The following is a 9,395-nucleotide window of genomic DNA, read 5'->3' on the forward strand; positions in this document are numbered from 1 at the left end:
TACTGATACCTGAGCCCAAAGGTGGTGCCATGACCCTTCAGCCATATTGGTTTAGTAATACCTTGGAGGTTCTTCCCCAACCATTTGTCGGGTTCATTTCCAGACCATGCCAATATGCTTTCTATTTTACTGCTCCACCATTTATCTTTCTTGACAGCGTTGACACGCTCAATGTGATGATAGGTTTCCCCTTCTAGCCTTCTTCTATGTCCAATAGCCGGGATGGTTTGACTAGTGTAAATAGGGTTACTCCTATCTCCGTGAATGATCACCTCCTAATGATTCCATTTGAACTTCACGGCTTGATGTAGTGTGGAAGGCACGACTCCAGTGGCATGGATCCATAGTTGTCCCAATAGAAGATTATATGAGGCTGGTATGTCGAGCACCTGAAACTCGGTGTCGAACCAAGTTGGCCCCATATGCAAGCAAAGGTTGATATCCCCTATTGTGGCCCTTTGAGACCTATCGAAAGCGTTCACGTTCATGTTGTATTTCATGAAAACCTTTGTCCAACTTTTTCAAAGTGTCTAACAGATAAATATTGAGGCTTGAAGCTCCGTCAACCAAAACCTTGGCGATGAATTTATCTTCAAATTGCACTATAATATTCAATGCTCGGTTGTGATTCAACCCTTCGGGTAGTAGCTCATCTTCGTGGAAGATGATCTTATGACTTTCCAGTACTTGCCCTACCATATTGGCCATCTCTTCGCCGGCAATGTTATTGGATACATAAGCTTCACTTGGAACTTTCATTAAAGCATTCTTACGTGCCTCTGAATTTTGCAACAGTGACAGGATGGATAATTGAGCTGGGGTTTTGTTCAGATGGTCAATGACGGAATTCTCCTTTGCTTGTACTTTCCTCCATAGGTCATCTGGCCCTGTTTCAATGACAGGCTACCTGGTCGTGGCATCCTTGCTTGATCCTCCCAAGTGTTCAGGTGTATAGACTCTTCCAGTCCTAGTCATTCTTTGTGCAGCATCGGATTCCTCTATCTTTGTCTTCCCTTTTTGCCTAGATTCAACCACGTAATCCTAAAGTATTGCTTTTGAGTTAAAACGAGGTGTGGTGGATACTGTCATTGTGAAAGGTGTGACTACTTCTACTTCAAATGGAGCAGGGTGGCCGTAGGTGGAGCTACCTCTACCTCAAATGGAACTGGTGCAGCTACCTCGACCTCGATTGGTGACGGAGTCTGTACCAAATAGGAGTAAGCATGACTGCAACTTTAAAGTCATCGCCTTCTCGAATAATCCCAATCGACCCCTCAAGGTCCCATTCTTCATTTGTTTCTATCACATGTACCCTACCGCCTCTATGATCAGGGAGGGGGTGTTGCGGACATTGGGTCCAGCTTCCTTCGCTTGTATGACCTTATTGTCAATTAGTGTCTGGATCTTATCCTTCAATATTCGGCACTCATCAATTGTGTGTCCCTTTATACCGGAATGGTACGCACATGTTTTGTTCGGATTGACCCGGTCACACCTCCTTTTTCCGTACCCGCGAGGGGACAAGTGAGTTTTTTCCAATTAAAGGACAATCGAAAGGGGATTTATTTGTTTATTTCAGAGTCGCCACTTGGGAGGTTTAGGGTGTCCAAGTCACCAATTTTAATCCCGAATCGAGGAAAATAATGACTCTATATTACAGTCTGCGTACCAGAAATCTAGATAAGGAATTCTGTTAACCCGGGAGAAGGTGTTAGGCATTCCCGAGTTCCGTGGTTTTAGCACGGTCGCTCAACTGTTATATTTGGCTTATTTATCTGATTTTTAATACAATATGAACTTATGTGCAAATTTATCTTTTAACCGCTTTATTATTATTGTTTTTACAAGAATGTGAACATCGCTTAAAATATATCTTTGGACTGTGTCACATGAAATGCACCCACAATCCGAAACATATTTTATTTGATGTTTTAGGATTTGGATTTGGGTCGCATGAAATGCACACCCGAGTTTAAGAAAAATTAAATTATTGAAGACGCGCCTAAGCAGCTAGCGCATTATTATTTTTGCGGAGGCCGTGGAATTCGCTAAACAACCCTCCTGAATTCTAAGTAATTTTAAACAGGTATTTACTGAGGGCCCCGCAATTTGTATTTTTATTCGGCGAGGCTCATCTCATTCTTATTTTTTTTTTAAAGAATTTGCAACGTCATGGAAATGCATCTCAGGCCACGCCACAATCAATGCGCCCGTGACTAGAGACATATTTCGACTCCGTTGAGATTTGGATTTGGGTCACATAAATGTGCACCCGAGTTTAAGAAGGTAAGGTTCATTAAAGCGTGTCCTAAAGAGACTAACGTGTTGTTATTTTAGGAGGGTTGTGAGATTTGCTAAACAACCCGTCCTGGAAACTAAATGCTTCAATAATATACATTTAACAAGGGCCCCGCATATGCGCGTTTTGTTTATTTTCATCGAGGCTCATTTCGTTCTTATTTTAAAAGGATATCCTATAGCAACTACGTTTCTTGTCGTGTTTGTCCCTATCAATTGAAAACAGTAGATAATCCTAATTAATTACATGCTTGCAAGTTGTTTGTAATGGAATTCGGAAATGCTTAAAAAATCGGGACCGAAGCTGCATGCACAGTCGGCCAAACAAATAATCATGGGCCCAAATCCAGCCCACGCGTGGTTGGCCAGACCTGGGCCACTGCTCATTCGACGCGGGCCTGCCTGGTCTGTCTTCGACCTGGGCTCGACCTTCATGAGGTTGAGGCCCTGAATTTGTGTTCTTTATCTTGAAACATGGTTTTAAGAGTTATATATGGCAATTTATTGGAAAGGGAAGAACTTAATCTATAGTGTACAAATTTCATGTTTGGACTGCATTATAGCATATACGGCAAAGCAAACTAAATCTGAGACACAACCTAATTCATTGAGACCACTTTTATCTAGCAGCATCCATATACAATTATCATTCGATACCCTATATCGACATCAACTAGGCTTATAAGCTAACTTCAGTATCCCAAATATGAGCTATCAGACATTACATGACATTCAACACAACAGTACATGTATATAAACAACATCTGCAGATCTTCTCTTTTATACTCATTGCTCAAACTTTTGAGCTACATTGGTAGTGTAATTGTGTACCTGGTATGGAGGACAAAGAAGGAAGGAATGATCAGCTAGGCAGTATGCAGTAAACACATCAACAACCGATACTTAGCAACAACACAACAACAACCAAATAACCACGAAGATGAAGCTCACACGTTGGTCGAACAGCAGACAAGTATTCCCAGGAAACAAAATAGGAAACAAGACCAATCGAGAAAAGAACCAGAATATTTTGTGCTATAGCCGACAGAAATTCAATAACCACCAAAGCTCAGTACACAACCACCACAGTTTCAAACAATCAGGAAGACTACAAACTCAATGTTCAGCACACAAAACTCAATGTAGTAGCAATCACAGCTGAAGATACACAGGCTTCTCTTAATGGAACAGTAATCAACCTAGTTAGGATGACCAGCTTGATTTCTTACGCAGTTTTGGACAATGTTCAGTTACAGTATTTTCTGGAAATTTCTTTCTGTTTTTCTTCACTTTTCTTTAACTCACAAAATCCCTCTCAAGACTAAAATTTCCAGCCCTTTTTCAGTTCTCAAATGGCCTATTTATAAGCCAAAGTGACCAAGTGCAGCTAAGCTGCCCCCATGCTGCAACTTGCAGCCTGCCCATACCCCTTTAAACCCATGCCTAAGCATCTTTTGGTGTCAGCCCCTTTGTTCCCCACGCCTGGTCTTTGTTTAACCAAGAGTTATGGGCTCGTTTTATTTATTCATTTTAAGCCCCATACTCTTATGTCTTGCTCCCCATGGGTATTAGTTTAATCCTAAATTAGTACCCTACTTGTCAGCTCATTTAAACTAATCATTTTTGTCCTTTTCAAACCCCAGACTACCCCTGTTAAACCCTGGTTATCACTGTCTTGACCCTTTGCAGCATCAGGGCATTTTTGAACTGATGAAAGTTCAAATTCAGGACTGCCTAGACTGAACCTTTCAGTCATTTTTCAATGCAAACAAACTATTTCAAACAATGCTGGGGCCTTCAATCAGTGGCAAAGTATCAATTAGTCATGCGACATTATTAGCTCGTTTGATTCATTAGTTATAGAAACTAATCAACGACATTTATCGAGTCGACTATACTAATTATAGCAGGTAATAATCAGTCGCTCACATAAACAATATGTTCAGGGACCTAAAGGGCATCAGACAATTTTGTGTTCAATTACTGGGAACCTATATAAGTTTATTCATTTGACGACTAATCTAATCGAACATGTTCATCACAGAATACATTCAAATCATACACAGAAAACAATTGACCAAATAAAAGGTCTTTACAGAGATGAAAGAAATCCAAAAAATAACAAAATAACAACCAAACACAAAGAGATATGCTGACAACTTATTTAGAAATAAAACAAAAGAAAGGAAAACTTACCAAAATGTTTAAATCAAACAGACCCAAATCTGATTCAACTTCGACCTTCTGAGGCCGAACAAACTTTAATCAGGGTGTTCTCACATGAGAACACCTTGATTAAGGTCTATTAGACCTCAAACCCATGTCAAAACTGGCCGGGTTCCCCAGGTGCATGTGTTTCAAGTTCTGGATTTCCAGATCTGGATTTTTAGGAGTTGTGGGTAGATTCGGACCAAACCAAGCTTGGTTTGGTCACGAGGAAGGTCAGGGGAGTGTCTGGTATGAAGATGGGATGGTTTGGCATAGATCCGGGTTCGACTCAAATCTTCAAATGAAGATTCGAGACGAACGGAAGTGATTCGAGGCTCGTGGTTAGTGGATTTGTGTTCAGGACAGTGAGGTGGTCCTAGGGTGTTCAGGAGGCGGTCACCGGCGTTCGTGCCGCCGGGTTCTGGTGAAAGGGAAGCTAGGGCGGCTGCTAGGGTTTGGGGGGGGCTTCAGTGTTTGGATGAAGACGATGAGTGGGGGGTTAGAATAGGGGGCGTGGGGTATGATAGGAGGCTTATATATGGGGAGGCTGATTCAATCCTGGCCGTTGGATTGATTAAAATTGATGGCCAGGATTGGGGAGGCTAGACCATACGGTGTCGTTTGGTTAATCGAGGGGTCGGTCAAAAACGGGAATGGGTCGGGTCATGAGGGCTAATAAGGGCCATCGGATCAATGGAAATGAACGGCCCAGATTAACCGTCCCTGAAACGACGTCGTTTCAGGAGGTGCCTGGGCAGGCCTGGTCTGTACCGGACTTGTGCTGGTTTGGGCCCATCTTTTTGTTTTATTTCCTGGGCCTAACCCGATTTTCAATCCCTCTTTTTGTTTTCTATTTTATTTTTTATTTTAAAATAAAAATGAAATAACAAACAATAAAATAATGAAATTAAAACCAACAACAATGCAACATTTTAACACAATTATCACAAAAAATATTTCGGTAAGTTAACTAAAAGCCTAGAACGAACGATGCACATATATTTTTTGAATTTTCTTTTACTGACCGAATTATGGTTTAATCACCCTGACATGCATATTTTGTATTTTGTTTGTTAATGATTAAATGCAAAATGGACAGATCCACAAATGACTAACAACACATGTCACGAAAAACTCGAACAATTGTACAGCGAAATCATTTGTCACTATTTTTATTTTCTTTTGGAGCGATTGCTCGTAAAGCAAAAATCACGTGCTTACAGCTGCCCCTCTTTGCACGAAGACACGAAGGGTTTTCGCGCAAAGATAAGCGAGCGATTTTTGCCCGTCCGAATACTCCGTGTGAAGCATTTTTGAAAAAGATTTGACCGAACCTTTGCTTCAGAGGTTTCCTACATATCCTGGGCTGAAAACAGGAATCAGGTCAATGTAGTTCGGGAAATTAGGTAGCTGGGACTACCGTGTGACTGTAGTGCTTGTTGTTGTTGTGCGCTGTTGTATGCTGATGTAGGATGCTACTGCTCAACCGATCTCCCTGTTACATTGCTCTAAAAGGGAAAAACAAGAAGCTAAGCTAGACTGAGGATCATGAGATCTTATCCATCTTCCCCTTGTTTTTGTTGCCTTGCTTTCTTGTCGGCTAACGCTTTCCTCTTATGGCTTTATCTTGTGACTTTGGGAGAGGATGTTGGTCCTTTGCTGACATTTGAATGCCAGTTTTCACCACTTCGCCTGGTCCGCTGGGAACATGGCCTTCTTCTTTAAATCTTCCACTGGTTTCTTCAGTGGTATGGCTCTTCATCAGTATTGTCATACTGGGCATGCTACAATGTTTCCGAACTGCTTCTTCTGAGACGCGTTCTTTCTTCCTTTTGAATGTGCGCTTGCTTTGGCAGACTTCTGCTTCTTGGCGCTGGGGATTTTATTGTTTTTCTTGCTTGGGGCTTTCTGTTGTAACCTTCCGTCTTCAGGTGGGGCTACTGATTCCAACTCTAGAGCTAAAGTATTCCCGCATTATACTGGTGGGCGACCTAGAACTTAAATGTATTCCCGCATTATACTGGTGGGCGACCTAGAACTTAAATGTATTCCCGCATTATACTGGTGGGCGACCTAGAACTTAAAAGTATTCCCGCATTATACTGGTGGGCGACCTAGAACTTAAAAGTATTCCCGCATTATACTGGTGGGCGACCTAGAATTTAAAAGTATTCCCGCATTATACTGGTGGGCGACCTAGAACTTAAATGTATTCCCGCATTATACTGGTGGGCGACCTAGAACTTAAATGTATTCCCGCATTATACTGGTGGGCGACCTAGAACTTAAATGTATTCCCGCATTATACTGGTGGGCGACCTAGAACTTAAAAGTATTCCCGCATTATACTGGTGGGCGACCTAGAACTTAAAATGTATTCCCGCATTATACTGGTGGGCGACCTAGAACTTAAATGTATTCCCGCATTATACTGGTGGGCGACCTAGAACTTAAATGTATTCCCGCATTATACTGGTGGGCGACCTAGAACTTAAATGTATTCCCGCATTATACTGGTGGGCGACCTAGAACTTAAAAGTATTCCCGCATTATACTGGTGGGCGACCTAGAACTTAAAAGTATTCCCGCATTATACTGGTGGGCGACCTAGAACTTTAAATGTATTCCCGCATTATACTGGTGGGCAACCTAGAACTTAAATGTATTCCCGCATTATACTGGTGGGCGACCTAGAACTTAAATGTATTCCCGCATTATACTGGTGGGCGACCTAGAACTTAAATGTATTCCAATTGTTTCCCCGTTCTTCCGAGAAAATTTTCGACAATCGGCAGAAAATTTTCTGCCCCGGTTTTTGGTGACTTCCATGGCGGTGCATCTTGCTGCCATCATCACTCCTTTGTTTTCCTGCAGCAGACAAAAGGATTTAATCAGTTTTAATCGTGGTGGTAGATGGTGCCTTTCTGGCGAGCAATTTTTCTCTCTTCCTCTTTTCTTGCTCTTTGTCCCCATAATTGGTTGGCGGGCAAAGTTGCCTGTTGGGGGTCTCTAGCCTGCTGGGGATCGGTTTTCAATTTATCCCCTTTTTTGTTTTCTTTTAAAACACATGATGTGGGAGTCTGCTTCTAACTCCCGAAACCACTCCCTTTTGGAGCTTACTTCTTCCAAAAATTTCCGGGCATAATCACTGCATTGCCTGGGACCGGCCCTTAAGACTGTTTGTATTATCCTGCATTGGGATGAAATCCCCTTCGGTTTCTGGTAGTAAGCTTTGAAAAATCCTTTCAAGACACATTTTAGGAAAAGAAATAAAGATATGGAAAAGAGAAAAACTTTCTAAACCAATATTTTGTGGGAGGAGACAATCCAAAGAACTTATCTGGAGGACACAACTGGTCCTCATGATCATGACGTGCACCATAGATTCCCGACCCAGTCTATTTGTATCAATCGATTTGCCGAATGGTCTGACTTGCTGGGGATGATAAGTGACCGTCCATGTTGTTGCAAATGTGGTAGCTTTTGTTGATTCGTCTTGTCGCCTCATAGTGCCCTTCGAGGGGTTTTCACTAACGAGACTCTCTCTTTCTCTCATCTCCCGGCGCCTTATGGTGCCCGCGAAGGTTTTCACCAATAAGACTCTCTCATTTCATATCCCTCATCTTACATAGCCTTTCGGTGCCTGTGAAGGTTTTCACCGATAAGACTCTCTCATTTTATTTCTTTCGAGAATCCAGTGTGTTTGTAGATACGACCCTCTCTTCCGGGGATTCTTTTGACTATCAACTCATTCCCAGTCTTACAATCCTTTTCTTTGCTGGGGATCAGTGTATTATTCTCGGCCTTATTTGCCGGATTTGGCATCTCTCGAACATTGATCGGGAGGTCTTTTGGATGTCGATGTTGGTTTTGGTGTGGGTTTGAAGAAAGGCTATAAAATGAAAACAACTTGAAGGGTGATGTGCTACAACTTTTGGAATCAAACCTTTGTTGGAACTTAAAACATAACCTCTGCCCCAGTTTTCTTGCTTGGGGGATTTATTTTTTTTACGCTTATGTTGAGTTATGTGCGTTACGCACATTGTGCTACATTGTGCACACTATGTACATTATGCATCCTATATTTGCTATAATGCACACTATGACCGAGCCGTGAGGCGCCTACGTATCCTCTTTGAGGAATCAGGTCAAACGTAGTTCTCACGGTTTTGTATTTCTTATGACTTTATCTTCTTCTTTTTTTTTTCTTCTTCTTCTTTTTTTTTCTTTTTTTTTTATGTCCTTTTCATTAGTGATTCCAAAAGAGGGGTATGAAAGAATTACTTAAGGCTCAAAGGGGGAAGCAAAGGTTAAAAGTGTTTGGATAGAAGAAAGAATTGCCTCCGTCATCTCATTATTCAACAAATGCCAAATACAAACAAACAAACCGAATAATTGCCATAATTAAAGAAATTACGCATAATATCTCTTGACTGCATCTGAATTGATAGCCATGTCGACACATCTACCCTCGACATCTGTCAAACACAAAGCACCGTTGGACAATATTCTGGTCACGATATAAGGCCCTTGCCAATTTGGGGCGAATTTGCCTTTCGCCTCGACCTGATGTGGGAGGATCTTCTTCAATACCTGCTGCCCTACTTCAAACTTCCTGGGGCGCACCTTTTTATTATACGCTCTTGCCATTCTCTTCTGGTACAGCTGACCATGGCACACTGCTGCCAATCTTTTCTCATCTATCAGGCTCAACTGTTCCAAGCGAGCTTTGATCCATTCATCATCATCAATTCCGGCTTCAGCGACAATTCGGAGGGACGGAATTTCGACCTCCGCTGGTATCACGGCCTCAGTTCCATACACCAACAAATAAGGAGTTGTGCCTATGGAAGTCCGGACGGTAGTGCGGTAACCCAACAAAGCAAAGG

This window comes from Nicotiana sylvestris, chromosome 9 (assembly GCF_000393655.2).
Source record: "Nicotiana sylvestris chromosome 9, ASM39365v2, whole genome shotgun sequence".
Classification (NCBI taxonomy): Eukaryota; Viridiplantae; Streptophyta; class Magnoliopsida; order Solanales; family Solanaceae; genus Nicotiana; species Nicotiana sylvestris.